An 18,763-nucleotide genomic window follows, 5' to 3' on the forward strand; every position below is an offset into this window, starting at 1 on the left:
AACCTCCAACCTTTCTCCAGACTTCCATTTATGATGAATTCCATACAAAGCATACCATCATCTACATGTTGGACACTGTCTTCAAGAAAGGATTCCCAAGGTGTAAAGGGAAACTGCCAGTAACTACATATTTGAGAACTATGAAGATTTACAGTCAAACTGACTAGGGTATGATTGGATACGATTTTCAATAAGAGTAGCAAGACATAGGAAGTCAGAATATCTTTGAATCTGGGAATGTCGAAAATATGCAAATACCGTATTTTCCGGATAGTCCAGTGCGCCTTATATATGGACCGTACTTACAGACAACAGCTACCTTGAACTGTGCACAGGTCTGCCACCTGCTGGTCATTCATCCTTATATCAGGTGTGCCTTATAATCCGGTGCGCCCTATATATGAACCTAGAAGTTTTAGCAGGCATTTATTTATGGTGCGCTTTATAGACCGGTGCTCCTTATAGTCCCAAAAATACTGTATGTTTTCTAGGTGGGATAAGGAAACTTAGGCTGGGAATTAACACTCTAGAAATACTACTTGGCTAAGCAGCAAAACACACAAAGAAACAATGGAGTCATTCGAAGGCCAAAATCTCAGATGGCCTGGTATTCTGTGTGGGGGAGGATTATCTATCAGTGGCAGTATAAGTGAGGGATCAGGGCAGTGTTAAGGTCTCTTCCCAGAAATTTGGCGGACAAGTTGGGTCTAAACCTCAAGGATCATATATGATGAACTGCATAGAGTTATGTAATAATATAAAACAGTCTGACCGGAGCTCCTTGTGTGTCCTTTTATATATCCTTTGATAAATCGATGATTTCACTCCTTTCCCAACTATGTTCCAAATTCTTCAGTACACTTCCACACAAACGGTATTTGGATGGGAATAGATCGCTATTCAGACAGTTTTAAGCTGCGTTTTCTTGCATCCTGTAGCCAAATAGTGTACAGCTACTATAGAAGAGATTAAGCAGCAGATAGGGTAGTATGTTCAAATATATGGAGTTTATTTTATTAAAACATACTCACAAAATAGAATAAAAACATGCGCATATAAAATCCACCATGTGGAAGCCAGACTCGCTAGTTCGCCCGACCCAGGGTTTCGCTACCACGGCTTCTTCCGGGGCGTTGCTGACTAGTAACCTCTCAATCTTTTTATACCTTACACATAGCACAATTACTGCCTTCCATTCTATTATAAAATAGATACATCAGACCATTTAGCAACTATTTAGTATACATACAATATTAATATATAAAAAAACTAACAAGAATGTTCTACCAGGAGAAAAATAAAATATCTGTTGTTACACAGCTTTATCCAATCTAGTATATCCCAAGACTTCACACCCTCTTCCCCATATTGTAGACACACCCCCATGTTCAATGTTTAACCCCTACCTTCTCACACATAACAAGCAGTGCGTGAGCAGGAGTAACTTAGTCCCTGTTCACACTACAACAAAAACAAGAATTTAGTTCATTATTGGCCAATCAATTCGAAAGATTAACATCTTAAGAGGTAAATTTATCTTCAATGAAGGGTATATGTTTCCATCCCTTATATTGAAAAAAAAAAAAAAATTTTTGCATTTCTGCATTTTTGCAGCCAGATCTTGTGCAGTGAGCTCTGCAGATTTTTGTGGCAGATAACTTTTAAAAAAGCATTAGCAAAGCGAGTGTATGAGCTTGGCGGCGAGTGTGCATTGATCTGAAGTGTGTGCAGTGTCTTAAGTGTGACTTACGTTTAAGGGACTTAAGTTTGAGGGGCTTTAGCAGGTAACTTCTGTGTTCTGTGTTACTTTGACTGTAAATTCTTCTTTCTGTGCATAATTCTATTGTAATCCCCATTAGAATAATGGACTCCATAAGTGGCATTGCTACACGGTGTACATCCTGTGCCATGTATGCTTTCCTTGAACAGCCGTTCGAGGGGGAATACTGCTGTGTGGGGTGTGTGAAAATTGCTCATCTGGAAGCCCAGATTCTGGATCTAAATGAGCAAGTTTCAAGGCTACGGGCAATTGATAATATGGAACGAAGTTTGCTGCTCCTGGAGCACAAACTCTCTGGGGAAGATGGTTGTGGGGAGGGAAGTATGGAGGTGCAGAGTGAGGAGGCAGCTAGTTGGGTAACACGTAGAAGGCGGGGTAGAGGGAAGAGTTGTAGGGAGTCTAGTCCTGATCTGGTGCACCCCAATAAGTTTGCCAGGCTGGCGGATGAGGGGGATATCAGCTCTGGGGTAGCAATGCTGCAGAAAGATGTGGCCGCTAGCAACCAGGGGAATGTGTGCTCCAGTAAGAAGGGTAATGGGAGCACAGGCAAGGTCAGACAGGTGCTGGTAGTGGGAGATTCGATTATTAGGGGAACACACAGGGCAATCTGTCACAAAGACCGTGCATACCGAACAGTGTGTTGTTTGCCGGGTGCTCGGGTTCGGCATGTTGCGGATCGGGTTGATGGATTACTGGGAGGGGCTGGTGAGGAACCAGCGGTCATGGTCCACATTGGCACTAATGACAAAGTAACAGGTAGGTGGAAGGTCCTTAAAAATGATTTCAGAGATTTAGGCCATAAGCTCAGGGCAAGGACCTCAAAGGTAATTTTCTCCGAAATACTGCCTGTACCACGTGCCACACCAGAAAGGCAGCGGGAGATCAAGGAGGTAAATAAGTGGCTCAAAAGTTGGTGTAGGAAGGAGGGGTTTGGGTTCATGGAGAACTGGGCTGACTTTTCTGTGGGCTACAGGCTCTACAGTAGGGATGGGCTGCACCTCAATGGGGAGGGGGCTGCTGTTTTAGGGGAAAAAATGGCTAGAAGGTTGGAGGAGTGTTTAAACTAGAGACCTGGGGGGAGGGCAACTACACTTGTGCAGGGCAAATAGACGGTGTACATAGAGAGCTGGGAAGAGTCATAGTCCATGGGGGAGGAAGGGGGGCTGGAATGAGATTGGGGAATAAGGACAAAAGGAATACGGACAGGGAAAACCATATAAAGTGTATGTACACAAATGCCAGAAGCCTCACAAACAAAATGGAGGAACTGGAGCTTTTGATGTTGGAACGGGAATGTGATGTAGTGGGTATCAGCGAGACATGGCTGGACAGTAGCTACGACTGGGCTGTTACTATAGATGGTTATAGTCTTTTTAGAAAGGATCGTATAAATAAAAAAGGGGGAGGGGTTTGTTTATATGTGAATTCTTGCCTCAAGCCCGTCTTGCGAGATGACATCAGTAACGCAAATGTGGAGTCCCTATGGGTGGAGATAAGAGGAGGGAAAAATAAAAATAAAATATTACTAGGGGTTTGTTATAAGGCTCCAAATATAATGGAGGCAGCAGAGGAAATGCTGATAAGTGAAATGGATGCGGCTTCAAAGCATGGTGAAGTACTTATCATGGGGGACTTCAATTACCCAGATATTGACTGGGGGGCAGAAACCTGCAGGTCCTTCAAAGGTAGCAGGTTCTTGTCAACAACAAAAGACAATTACCTGTCGCAACTAGTCCTGGAGCCAACAAGAGGGGGGGCACTGCTGGACCTTATCCTTACCAACAGACCTGATAGGGTATCAAAACTACAGGTTGGGGGGAACCTGGGGAATAGTGATCATAATATCATTGATTTTGTATTACGCTTTACTAAGCACGTTAGTGAAGGGGCAACCAACACTCTAAACTTCAGGAGGGCAAATTTTCATCAACTAAGGGAAGACCTTAAAGGCATAGACTGGGATAATGCTCTCAAAGACAAAAGCCCCCCCCCAAAAAATGGGACTTTTTCTCATATATTCTGAAAAAGTCCTGTGAGAAACACATACCTTATGGGAAAAAGCATAAAAGGAACAAGAAAAAGCCTATGTGGCTAACTAGTCTTGTAAGGAAAGCAATAAGCGAGAAAGATAAAGCGTTTAAGGTGCTAAAACGTGAAGGTAGCGATGAGGCATTACAGGATTATAGAGAGAAAAATAAATCCTTTAAAAAACAGATAAAGGCCGCAAAAATAGAGACTGAAAGAAATATTGCCAGGGAGAGCAAAAATAATCCCAAATTATTTTTCAAGTATATAAATGATAAGAAACTAAAAACAGAGAGCGTGGGTCCCCTTAGAAATAACATGGGGGTCATGGTGGAAGGAGATGAGGAAAGGGCCAATCTACTGAATGTCGTCTTCTCAACTGTCTTTACCCAGGAAAATCCCCTGGTGGAAGACACAATGAGGAATAATGTAAATTCTTTTTATAATGTCAACAGTTTAACCCAGGAAGAGGTACGGCGCCGCCTCGCAACCACTAAGATAGATAAATCACCTGGGCCAGATGGCATACACCCCCAGGTTCTGCATGAATTATGTACGGTGATAGACAGACCGTTATTTTTAATATTTGAAGATTCACTGAGGACTGGTTATGTTCCACAGGAATGGCGCATAGCAAATGTGGTACCAATATACAAAAAAGGATCAAATAGCGATCCTGGAAACTACAGACCCGTAAGTCTAACTGCTGTGGTGGGGAAAATATTTGAGGGGTTTATTAGAGATGCTATCCTGGAGTATCTCACTGTGCACAACCTTATAACCCAGCGTCAGCATGGGTTTATGAGAGATCGGTCCTGTCAGACTAATCTGATTGGTTTCTACGAGGAGGTAAGTTCAAGACTGGATCTGGGGGACGCTGTGGATGTTGTATATCTGGACTTTTCAAAGGCATTTGACACCGTGCCACATGAAAGGTTGGTATATAAAATGAGACTGCTGGGAATAGGAGAAAATCTGTGTATCTGGGTAAGTAATTGGCTTAGTGATAGAAAACAGAGGGTGGTCATTAATGGCACATTCTCAGATTGGGTTGATGTTACCAGTGGAGTGCCACAGGGGTCAGTATTGGGGCCACTTCTTTTTAATATTTTTTATTAATGACCTTGTAGTGGGTTTACACAGTCAAGTTTCAATATTTGCAGATGATACTAAGCTGTGTAAAGTAATAAATACTGAGGTCGATAGTTTAGCATTACAGAGGGATTTGTGGAAGCTTGAGGGATGGGCAGAGAAATGGTTGATGAGGTTTAATGTAGATAAATGTAAAGTTATGCACTTGGGCCATGGAAACAAAAAGTATAATTATGTTCTAAACGGTCAATTACTTAGTAAAACTGAAGCTGAAAAGGACTTGGGCGTATTGGTGGATGGTAAACTTAATTTTAGTGACCAGAGCCAGGCGGCTGCTGCTAAAGCAAATAAAATAATGGGATGTATCAAGAGAGGAATAGATTCTCATGATAAAGACATAGTTCTGCCCTTATACAAATCCCTGGTCAGACCACACATGGAATATTGTGTACAGTTTTGGGCACCAGTATATAAAAAGGATATAGTAGAGCTGGAACGGGTGCAGAGGAGAGCAGCCAGGATTATTAGGGGAATGGGGGGACTAGAATACAATGACAGATTACAAAATTTAGGATTATTCAGTTTAGAAAAAAGACGACTGAGGGGAGACCTCATTACAATGTACAAATACCTGAACGGACAGTACAAGGATCTCTCCAAAGATCTTTTTATACCTAGGCCTGTGACCAGGACAAGGGGGCATCCTCTACGCCTAGAGGAGAGGCGATTCTACCATCACCATAGACAAAGGTTCTTTACTGTAAGAGCAGTGAGACTATGGAACTCTCTGCCGCAGGAGGTTGTTATGGCCGACTCTATGTACATGTTCAAGAGAGGCCTGGATGACTTTCTGGAGAGAAAAAATATCACGGGTTATGGGGATAAAACATTTATTTAATTCTTGAAGGTTGGACTTGATGGACTTGCGTCTCCTTCCAGCCTTATATACTATGATACTATGATACTAACTCACTTTATATAGAAATCATAAATATGTCAATACCCACAATTGATCCAATGTTAACAAAAACCATACCTATTATATTTATATCGAACTAGAGGGATATTCTTCCATATCCATATGTACAATGAGGTAGTGTTGTTACATATCTATATGTTCCATAAAGGAATATGAGTATCCTCCACGTCCATATTAACTTATCCTATTTATGTAGTGTTCATCTGATGGTTAGTAATCCATAATGGTTGGTACCCACTATTTTTCTAGATCTCCTTCAAAAAACATTTCAACTCAAAATCTATATTTAAACCACCCGGTGTTAAAGTCCCTAAATTATATATCCAGTGTCCCTCCCTTCGACTTAATTTTACGTTTATTTGTTCTCCCCGCCAATGTGTTTTTACCTTTTCTACTGCCATAAACCGCAGACCACTAGGGTCTGAATTGTGTACCCTTTTAAAGTGTGCAGAAACGCTATGACTCATGACCCCTTTTTTGATATTTCGGCAATGTTCGGCAATTCTTGTTTTAATCTTTCGGCCTGTTCTCCCTACATACCCCAAATTGCAGGGACACATTAAGATATAAATTACATTCATTGTGTCACAATTCATATCCATATTCAATTTAATTTTGTGCCCAACACTTTTTCTTATGTAATAATATGGCCACACAATTGAATATTATTAAAATAGGGGAAGGAGATACAGGGGCACATTTACTTACCCGGTCCTGCGCATTCCCCGATCCAGAGTGTAAGACGAGAATGCACTGTGCCGTGATTCACTTACATCGTGCAACCAATAACCTGCATGTGTCGCTCCACGCTCAGGTCCGCTGGAGTTCACCATCTTCTTCCTGGCGCATGTAAGTGCTTGGCTTGTGACACAATTTTAAAGTTTAATCCCGCACTCTGTTCCAATCTGTCGGATTGTCCGACAGTCTGCCCCCCCATTTCTGTTGCATGAAAGCAAGTGCCGATGCGCCAAAATCCGATCGGGTATGACACAATCCCCTTCTAAATCCCTGTCCCAGCAGTGCAATCCCTGAGAACATCAGAAAGTCGACGGAAATGCGACCACTGGACCCTAAGTAAATAAGTCCCACAGTATATTGGGCCATTCACAGGGCTTTGAGTTTTTTGCCCAATGTGTCCCTTCAAGAGTATGATGTGCGTTTAAAGTATTGGAGATGCATTCAGTTACTCTTCTGCTTAATTTGGTAATTTAAAACTAGCCCAGTGGGTTGTAGGTGGTAGATTTATTCCAAGTAAGTGAAGTGCAAAGCTGATGGCGTGAATTAGATGTATTTATGGTCATCCTAAACCATACATTGAAGATCACAGAAATGGAGAATGTACTGGAATCAGATCTCCCTTCCCAGTGAGAAGTTGTCATAATTTTAGGTTACCCACTAGGTTTACTCTTAGTTTTGTGGGGTACAAAAACATTAAAACTGATATTTCTGAGAGATTTTGGAAATGGGGTAAACAGTCCGTGTTTCTGAGCCACAGATGTTGAAAAATCCTTGACTACTTTTACCGTTGGGCTCTTCACCTCAAACTCTTCTGCCCCCCATGAATGCCTGCAAGATAAAAATGAGAAATCTTTGTACCCCATAATCTGTAAACCAAAAACTTTGGAATGCTTTATCTTACCGAGTTTATTTTCTGACAGTTTTTTTTCTGACATGTTGTACTTCACAGTAATGCTATATTTTAGTTGAAATATATTGCACTTATTTGTAAAAAAATGGAAATTTGGTGAAAATTTTGAAAAAATGTCCTATTTTTCTTATTTCCAAATGTTATACTCGTCATGCATGTCCATAGACATGACGCAGGTACAGCTGTGTGCCTCCCTGTGCCCCCAGAGCCAGTCTGCAGCCTCACTTAACTTTCCTGGTTTCAGCGGCGGTCCCCGCACTCCGGCTTGCGCGTCCCCGCCACCTTGTGTGCATGCACGCAGTGGATAGAGCCTAACTTGTCTTTGTCAGAAAACCCCTTTAAGCTTTTTTTGCTTTTGTTTTTACAAAAAAAGTCTAAAAAAGATAGAAGGTAATGGAGCCTGGAGCCCCTGAGGCTCATTTGCATAATTGTTAAAGCATATTTTCTTAAAAATCAAGGACATAACAAGTGAAAAGAGCAGATACTGATAAAGGGAGCACACACCCGCATGTAAGTGTACTTGGTTTATAATCCATGATCCTGATGGTAGATTTCCTTTACCCAAGTAAATTTCAGATTTAATATTTTTAGAAGACAATTCATCTTCGTAAGGGTTTTCAAAATTCTAGATATTAGAAACTCCTCACAAATTACCCCATTTTTAAAATTGCACCCCTTAAACTATTCAAGCTTGTTAACGCTTCAAGCATCTCACAAGAATTGAAACAAAATGGAGGCTCTGTTTGGAATTTTGAAATTTTGACAAAATAATGATTATTTAGTCCTAAAATGTACACATTCATGAAAAGTAAAATGAGAAAGCACATATCAGAATGTTTTTTGCAGTTTTTACCATTACAGCAATAACCCACATATCGATGTAAACTTTTTTAGTAGAGTGCAGAACGGAAGGAGCCATTGAGCTTTAAGGACCAAGCCCTTTTTCGTTTTTGCGTCTTTATTTTTCACCTTCAAAAATCTATAACTTTTTTATTTTTGCATTTAAGGACCTGTGTGAGGGCTTGTTTTCTGCGTAAGAAATTGCACTTCATAATGATGGTATTTAATATTATGTGCCGTATACTGGAAAGCGGGGAAAAAAATTCTGAATGAAGTAAAAATGATTAAAAAAACACCTTTGCACCATTTATTGTGGGCTTGGATCATACGGCTTTCACTGTGTGCCCCAAATTACAGGTCTACTTCATTCATTGGTACAGTACGATCTTGGGGATACCAAATTTGTATAGGTTTTATTATGTTTTCATACATTTACAAAAATTAAAACCTCCCATGCAAAAAAAAAAATCTTCATTTTGCCATCTTCTGGCGCTTATAACTTTTTCGTACTTTGATGTACAGAGCTGTGGGTGGTACCATTTTAACATTTTTTTTTTTACTATTTTTCAGACTCCCTAGGGTAAAATTGTACATTGTAATAGATAGCCTAGATCGTGATAGCCTGGGATCTTTGTGTCACCCGAGGCTGTCCTGACAACAAATCGCCGCTCCCCAATGACGTCACGGGGAGCGACGATCGGAGCTATTTTGGAAATTACACCACCCAGAGAATTTATCTACGTTGTTACTGAGCTTTTTACCACCACAGATGTTTAATAGAGAGTATTTACATTGGCTGGTGCAAGTGAATATCTTTTTGCAAAAACCTTGCTTTGGTCTTGGAAGAGAAGGAGCGTCCATTGGCGGATTTTTCTGGAACATATTTCAGGCGATATGTGGCACTGGCTGAGCCCCTTATGTAGTAGGGTAGTAAAAACCTACAAAGAGCGGCCATTTTAAAAACTAGACCCCTCAAGGATTGCAGTAACACTATATTTGGGGAGCAATACCCTGTTGTTTAAACTTTATAAGCTTCTTTTGGAGGAGGGTCGCAAAAATAAAATCAATTTAGTAATTGATTTTGATGTTTTTTTGTGTTTTATACACCAAATAGCATAGATAACATGTTACTTATATTCTAAGGGTCAGTACAGTTACGGTGATATCCCATTTATATAGCTTTTTTATGTCAGACTTGTTCTATACAATAAAAATATATTTGGAGGGAAAAATACCTCGATTTTGCATTGCCGTCTACTAATATTTTTATTATTTTCTTGATTGAGTTGTTTTAGGGCTTATTTTTTGTATCATAAAAAATGTGACTTTTTGATCACTTTGTATGGTGTTTTTTGTTGGGTTGGATGCCCAAAAATCATAATTTTAGTTTTTAGTGTTCACCATACAGGTTCAGTAAAGATTTTGTTTTATTCCAAAGGGTTTTTTACAGATGTGGCACTACCCAATATGCGCTATTTTTGTTGTGAATTTCACGTTTAATTGTATTTGGGAGTTTTACATTATTTGGGGCATTTATGGGACTTTTATTTTATATTAAAATTTTTTTCAATTAATTTCATTAAACTTTATTTTTTTACTTTTTTTTACACCTTTTTTTTGTCCCTCACTGGGACTTAAAGTGATCATCTACCTGACAACTTCACTGCTGGGTCCGATCCAGCAGACAGTCATGTAAGGCAGCCCTAGGGTGCTACATCGGACCCGGGGGCGGCCATGGAGACGATCGGCACCTCCATACTTGGCGTGGGGGTGGCCAATCACTGGATGAAGAGGTGGGTGAATGCTTTAGGTGTTGTGATCATGTTTGACTGCAGTGCCTAAAGGGTTAAACAGCCGGGGTCATGACTATCACGATCCCAAATGGTGGCCCAAACAGAAGCTCACCATGACATTCCCCAAATAAACGTTAAATAATTGGAATAAGGACTTGCTTGCAAGGGCTTGGACTCTAAGAGGAAGAAAGGGGTAACACAGGAGGCCAAAGTGTTTATACAATGGTCCCTCCATTCTTTTTAATCTCAAAAGTAAATAGAAAATGCCACATTATGCCAGTTACCAGCCACAAGATACTAAACAGAATATCCCCATACAGTTTGTATAAAAGTTCTGCCATTTTGAGCTAAAATGATAAATTAGATTAAAGTTTTCCCTGCTCCCTGCCAGCTTGTTTCCAGGGACACCAGGATGTGGTTAACTAGAAGCAGAGCCCCTCCCCATTCTTCTATAAACGCTTATTACTTGGAAAAACCCTCCCGGTCACTCCTTTCCCCTCCTCTTTTTCCTGACGCTCACACTTGCCGATCAGATACAGTGGAGATAGCTAGCCTGTATCTTCCGCTATCTGTGGATGCCCTGCATCGTGCGCCATGTTGCTATACAGCAAGTTCACTACGGAGTTTGTGTACCTGATGGCTCCTCAGTATCTATCAACCTGGCACATGAGGAAGGGCATGTGCAGATTGCAGGGAAGACGGCCTGCTTTCTTCACTGTATGCGTGCATGGCCAGTAGAAGGGTAGGAGTAAACAGTGAGTGTAAATTACAGAGGAGAGAGATTAGTAAGGGAAAAACCAATTAGTAGGGAGTATGACAAGTAATCAAGACAAGTGAATTAGAACAACAATGATGGTTTTCAAGACTTTCATGGCCAGGAACTGGAGAATACTGAAAATATTTTTAGCTGCATGCAAGTGAATGAATGTACAGTGAAGGAAAAGGTAACCCAAAGACAGAAGGCTTTTGTGAGAAAATAGAAAGAAACATAGATCAGGGTTAGATCGTTTAGTAGTTAGACCTAGAAACATAAAGCTTCTGTTAGGGAAAGTACAAGGCATGGAAAAAGTCTCAACATGGGAACCCTTTTACCATGATATACCATTCATAATTCTTGCATCCATTGAACTGGAGTTTTCTGGAGAGTTTCTGCTTGAATTACATTGAATGGTATCAGCAATGCTTCCATTGTAATGGAAGTCCCACCATTGCAATGCCCTCATTGTAATTCCCCCAGCAACGCCCCCTTAAAAATAAAAAAACTCTATACCTTACCTCTGACAAGGGTGGAAAGGGAGATCCAGAAAATGATATACTGAAAGTCCAGTGAGAGGAATAAGAAGAAGGCTAAGAGAGAGCAGTATCTCTAGGCCTAAGGCTATATTCACACTGACGTTGCCCGCCCGTACCGTACCGTAGTGGGCAACGGCAGTGCACGGGGAGAGGAGGAGGAGGTGAGCGCAGCCCCTCTCCATAGGAATTAATGGTGCACGGCGCCGTACTACGGGTAAAGATAGGACAGGTCCTATCCTTTTCCCAGGTACGGAGCGGTACGGTGCTGCACGTGTGCTGCACCGTACCGCTCCCGTAGGGTGCCGTGCGCCCATTGCCGTCTATGGGGGACGTATATCGGCCGTATATACGTCTGCGCTATATACGTCCTCCATACGTTAGTGTGAATGTAGCCTAATACAGAGAAATATACTGAATAGGAGTGGGAGCCAACAAATCACTGCACCGCCTGCGTCAAGGTGCCAACATCCTGTGCGCTTCACGGCTATGGCAGAGCATTATTCCCTGCTCTGGCATAGACAGAAATCTACCAGCTATCTATACACATAGTGGAAGATTCCAGCCATGTGACCACCCAAATTGCCCACACTTAGTGAAGGCCCTTTAAGAGCAAAATGGTGGGGGTCACGGGACACACAAGCTGCTCTTAAAGGAAATCTGCTGTCAGAAAATCTACTGATTAGTAGATCCTGTAGGTAGATTGCACAAATATTTCTAATCCCTAATCAGCTTTTATTTTCTAAAACCTAAGCTATTTATTTTAATACTTTATTGTTATGCTAATTAGCTGCACTTACTACCCCAGTAGTAGTAGCGGCTGTGAGCTAATACGCCACATTCTGCAGATTCCATGCCCTCTGTGAACGCAGCAGCCCAGCCCACGCAGGTGCAGCTGCGCACAGAGGCTACTCCATGCCCCAGTAGCCTCTGCAGCTAAATAGCATAAGAATACAATAAAGTATTAAATCACATGGGTAAGGTTTTAGAAAATAATAAAAAGTGATTGAGTTCAGATTTGGTAAATCTACCATCAGGATCTACTAAGTTAATAGATTCTTGACCATAGATTTCCTTTTAATACTGATCCTGAGGCAAAAGAGCATTGCCTCCATGATTCACCTTCATGTAAGCTCAGATCAGGTGAGGTGTTTTTGCACAGCAGGGATCGGGGGCAACTGACATATAGGGGCACATTTACTAGGGGGTTTCCGCCACACTTTTGTTGGACTATGCTCGTTCTTCTAAGCTAAAACGGCTTGTACAGGTATTTAAGAAGTGTCTGCACCGCTATTGTGTCGCACGTGACCCTTTTGTGGCGCAGCTGCGCTGGCCTCGTATTTAACTTGGAAATTGTGTCACACACTGTATGTTAAAGGTGCACCATAAAAAAGATGGTGAACTCTATCGGGCCAGTGTGAGGAAGCGATCAGCGTCCTTCTGATTGGCACTGGCTAATTCGGTTCACCCTTTATAGTCCGGCACCTCCTCCTGTTGAAGTGATTGCCCACCAGCGTTCCAGATGCTCCTGTCTTCCAGCGTTTCCAGAAGCTCCTGTTCCTCCAGCGTTTCCAGACGCCTCTGTGATCATCAGCGTTTCCAGGCGCCTCCTTGTCTCCTGTCTCCAGCGTTCCCATACGCTCCTGATGTGTCCCATCTTCCAGCATTTCCAGATGCCTCCTTGTCTCCTGTCACCAGCATTCCCATACGCTCCTGGTGTGTCCTGTCTTCCAGCGTTTTCAGACGCCTCCGTCTCTCCTGTCTCCAGCTTTCCTATACGCTCACAACATCCCCCGCGGTGGCCCAGAGGGTCCACAGACTCCTCCCTCGGGACTCTTCCATAGAGACTTTCCTCCCGGGTACTCCCAAGTACCTCCAGTTGTATATACTTAAAAATGTAGGTAGATCTGTCTTTTACTTGAAGAAAGTGTGAGATACAGAGATCCTGCTATAGGATGTGTGTTCAACTCTTAAAGGACACCTGTCATCAGGTCTGTGTCACTAGTCCTGTCACTACTACCTGTTGGAGCAGCTCACAAGGATCCCATCCCAACCTTTATCTAGTTATTTCATACATTATTCATTGTAAAATCATCTGTTTTTATCATGTAAATGAGGCTGGTCACATGGTCAGAGGCAGTGATGTCACCCCTGTTACCCCTCCCCTCTCCTCCCCCTGCTCATGTCTGTGTGTAATGTATAGTAAAGCATGGCTAGTGTGTGTACTGCATCTGCTGACATGCTTCATCCTCCTAATATACAGGTGAGAGACACAGACATCAGCTACACATGAATCTGACATGTTCTGCTGTAACATGGCTGCATGGAGCTGCTGTATCTCTCCTAAACACACACACACATGCACACACAGGCGGCAGGGGGCGTGGCCACCAGCACCAGGAAGCACATCATTATACAGCCTCACATCATTATACAGGCTGTCAGTCATGCACTGGGGGTGTGGCTGTGCCTCCCACTCATGAATAGAGTGGACAGCTTGAATATGCTAATGCTTCATTGGACATTTCACAGGTCATTTGCATACAGCTTTAGGACCTCATTGCTTAGGTTTACAGGCATGTAGAGGGACAATGAAGGGATAGAGGCAAGGCTCTCTAATGGCAGTTTATGAAAATATATTTAGTTTAGGGGGTTATTTTGCATGACGGGTTCTCTTTAAGTATTGGAAACTCTCTTCCTTATTTCTATAGGGATATTTACTAATCAATCCAGGATCTTTCTCCTCCTTATTTTCTACTTTCTTTCAATACCCTTGTCTTCTTATTCTAGTCTCTAACATTTACCTCACTCACCCTTTGTGATGTACAGACTCGAACTGCAGCCAGCTTTTAGCCCCTTAACAACCATAGCTATACCTGTGAAAAGAAGCAGGGTCAAATGTCTTGGCACCATCACAGAGAGGAGACAGAGCTAGGGTCAGGCTGCTGAGCTGGTCTGAGGGTCAGTCCTTTTCAAGGAAGATAGAATAGGGAAAGGAGGCTGCTATACTAAGAAACCGGCAGAAAATAATTGCCCATTTTAGTGCAGTCTGAAGAACTACATGTTGCTATCTATAGGCTGCTATAGGCTGCCAGTCTATACACAATTTTTAATTAACACCATACAGTAGTACCTTCAGTACCAGTGTTAGTTCTATTTGCATTTATAGGATCATACAGTACTATTTTACTGTACCGGTCTTAATCATATTTGCGTTATACTACTACTTTATAGTACTAGTCTTAGTACTATTTGTAGCACACAGTTCTACCTTACAGTTCCAGTTTTAGTAATGTTTGCATTATACAATAGTGCATTACAGTACAAGTCTTGGTAGTCGAGGTCCTAGACTCAACATTGACTGAAGACATTGATAGTTTGGACAAAGAGGTGGGGGTCAGGAAACCCCAGGCAGCCAGCAGAAGATGTAAAATAGAAGATGCCCTCAATGCAGGTGCTTTCCTAATGTGTGCTGTCAGAGCCCATGCCAGGAAAACCGTGAAAGTCATCACCAACTATCCACAGCCAAAGTGAACATTCTCACGTTTATTAAGAATAACCAGGCATGGGTTCCATGTGACTTGGCTGTGCCAGCCCTTAATAAATGGTTAAAGTCTCAAATTAAAACATGCTTGTACTTGTATTTAAAATTGAAATCTGCCAAACACTGTTGTAGTTGTATATAAAATTGAAATCCGTTAAAGGACACCTGTCAGCTAATTAAAATGAACAAGCTGGACAACCCAGAGGCAGGACTGTGCAGTGCCAGTGTTAGCCTATACATGTACATAGGATGACTATTCGAATACAATGTCATACATTACTAAATGACCCATATGGCTAAAAACTCCCAAACACAATGGGAAAATCACCACTCAACCAAACATATTAGGCATTGCCACGTCCTTACAATAAAATAAAATTACTGAACCCCTATAGTGAACACCTTAAGAAAAATACATAAAGAGCACAGCAAAAAATATGATTTTTGCGCATCCAAACAACATAAAAAGTGATCTAAAAGTCACATTTATCCCTGCACAATACCAAAAAAAAGTACAATTCATCCCACAAAAAATAAGCTTTAAAACACCTCAATCAACAAAATAATAAAAATGCTACAAGTCAAACATAAAAAAGCTATATAAATGGGATATTGCTGTAACAGTACATAAGTAACATGCTAGCTATGCTATGTGGTGTGTAAAACACAAAAATAAAGGTAAAAAGAAATGACGGTTGATGCAACCAAATAAAGCTTCTAAAGGTTAAACAACCCCAAATTTAGTGTTACTGCATTATTTGAGAGGTCTAAGTTTAAAAAAGGGTCCACTCTTTTGGTTTTTTGCTGCCCTACTATCTTAGGGGCTCAGCAAATAAGACATAGCACCTGAAATTTGTTACAGCAAAAGCCAAAGATGCTCCTCCTCTTCTGAGCTGATGCAGTTTTAAAAATAGGGCGATTTGTGGGGAGTTTCTAATGAATAGAACTGTGAAAACTCTTATGAACATGAATTGTCCTCTAAAAAAATTTAATCTGAAATTTATTTAAAAATTTTGAAAATCGCTGTTTGGACTATAAGACTCCTATAACGTCCTAATAAAAGAGGGCACACATAAGATGCAGACACTAGGAGCAACAACCAGAAGTGTATGTTAACACATCTCTAAGAAAGGAAAGATGTCAACAATGATCTAACTGAAACAATTTTGGTTGCTTATCAAACTGGGAAGGGAGAATTTTAAATGAAAACAATTAACTAACTGCTACATCTTCTTCATCAGACATATTCTACATGTCTTTACATGTTGGAATGTTATATTTTCAAATTTCTATCTATACAATTAAAAAGGCTTAACAATTATGGATTGTTTGGAAAGGGATGGCAGGAGAAAGACTATTTTTCCAATATAGAACATCGCAACATGTTTTATATTTGCAAAGTAGCATCTGAACAAATAACAGAGCAATGATCGCCAGAAAATCTACAGTAAAATTGCTGAAAAAGAAAATAATCAATACGTATGTTGTCATGGGGCAGCCAAAGTTCAGATTTCAATCCAATTGAAATGCAATGGGAAGACCTTTAATAAGCTGCTCATAAATAAATGCCCACAAACTTCAATGAACTGGAGCAATTTTGTAATAAAGAGGGGGCTGGAAATTCTCAGGAATGATTTGACTAATAAAACCAGAAAATGTTCACTTCAAGTTATTGATTCTTAAAGGAAACTTGTCAATAGCTTTTACAACACCTAACTGCATGAGCCCTTGGGTAGGGTATGGAATATCATTTCTAGAATTTCCCCTTTTTATGTTACATCTTGCCGTTTACCTACATACAAAAGTCACCCCAAAAGTCATGTACAAATTAAGAGAGTCACTTTTCGCCTGAGATTGGTCACTTTTAGAGAATACATGAAAATATATCACAAGATTCCGATCTACATAGCTATGCAGATATACCGTATATACTCGAGTATAAGCCGACCCGAGTATAAGCCGAGGCCCCTAATTTTACCACAAAAAACTGGGAAAACCTATTGACTCGAGTATAAGCCGAGGGTGGGAAATGCATTGGTCACAGCCTCTCCAGTATGTAGCCAGCCAGCCCCTGCCCCAGTGTATATAGCTTGCCAGCCCCTGCCCCAATGTATATAGCCTGCCATCCCCTGCCCCAGTGTATATAGCCTGCCAGCCCCTGCCCCAGTGTATATAGCCCCCCCCCCTTCCCCGTTGTGCAGCACAACAATACCGGATTGATCGTACAGAAGATCTACGGGTGCCGCCAGAAAGGCAAGTTTTGATTTATTTATTTTTTTGACTCGAGTATAAGCCGAGTTTGGGTTTTTCAGCACATTTTTGTGCTGAAAAACTAGGCTTATACTCGAGTATATAAGGTATACAATTTTATGTATATTATTTCGGCGACAATATTATATACTCTGCGCCTTTATATACTTACCTCCACCTGACTGAGACTTTATAGTTTTATTAGTTGTGATCCACATCGTTTCACTCTGGCGATTATCTTTATGATCATTGTGGTGATTTTCTGTTTTCTTTTTGGCGAATAAAATATTTATTCTACACCGTTATATACTTACCTCTGATTTGATTGACTGTTCACAGTCAAGTTAACTTATATCTTTTGTGAATAGCGCAAGCACATACTTTGTCATCTTTTTGACATCTCAGCTATGTAGATCATAATCTCATGTATTTTCATGTATTCTTTGTTTGCCAACAACTGGTACATTTATCCGTCATCTCGCGATACCTCGCCGCTTCCCAGCATGCACAGAGCACTTGCACGGTCTCCCACTAGTGCTGGCGTACTCTCGCGATACAGTACGTCATGATAACGAGTTTTCATTATGAGTGCCTCGTGATCCTTTTTACCAGCATGTCACTCTAAATCTTGGCTACACCCACAGCTACCTCTGTTACAGGTGAGCGGCTCAGTGTTCGGGGTGGGGAGTGGGTGGGATTCCTAATTGGGGCATGGTGCTATACCATATATAAACACAACATGCATTCATTATCTAGTCTACCCCTGAGGAAGTCAAATCGGTGACGAAACGCGTGGGGTCCTGCCTCCCCCCATCCTGCCTTTGACCTATTGTGAGATCTGACTACTCTTTATTTTCTTCATTGATTACGGTCCATTCCATACATGTGGAAAACTTTTTCACATGTCTTGTTGTATTGCTGCTACACTTTGCACTTTATTTTCCTTTCCATTTGCCATTGGGTATTGCTGCTATTGATATACATTTGTGCATTATGTTAAGATATTATAGCAATTGTTTTTGGATCCGTGTTTACCCTCGTTACTTTTTGAGCTAGCTAGTTCTCATGCTTGTATTTTTCACCACTGCATCTAAGCATTTATAGGCGGTTTGAAGGGGAGTATCACTGTAGCCCTGTTTAGTACTCTCAGGAGCACAGTGTTTAATGTAACGCATGGGTTACATTTTTTAGATGTTTTTATTTTATGTATGTTGCTTCAATTTAATAAAGATGCTTTAATTTGTTTATTTGGGTCACTATTGCATCCTGTTGTCTTTGAACTCTTTGGTATGATTTTTTGATGCAAGACCACTTCAAATTATTGATTGTTATTACAAGTGCCTGCCTTTCTTTTGGTTTGGATTATGTCCTGATATTTATAACAATACAATTCAAAAAAAATTTTTTTACATGATGACATTATAATGAAATTGACACATACTTATTGATATTGTGTGTATTGTTTTATTAATATGTCTTCCTTATATTTTCTGTAAAACATGACATGTTCATGCCTTTAAAA

At 40.9% G+C, this 18,763-nt stretch overlaps 1 protein-coding gene across 1 annotated transcript in view; it reads left to right on the forward strand.

The window, feature by feature from the left end:
* ESR1 (estrogen receptor 1) overlaps positions 1 to 18,763 on the forward strand; it is a 467,840-nt gene that overhangs the window by 278,276 nt on the left and 170,801 nt on the right. The window lies entirely within an intron of this gene.

This window comes from Engystomops pustulosus, chromosome 3, assembly GCF_040894005.1.
Source record: "Engystomops pustulosus chromosome 3, aEngPut4.maternal, whole genome shotgun sequence".
NCBI lineage: Eukaryota > Metazoa > Chordata > Amphibia > Anura > Leptodactylidae > Engystomops > Engystomops pustulosus.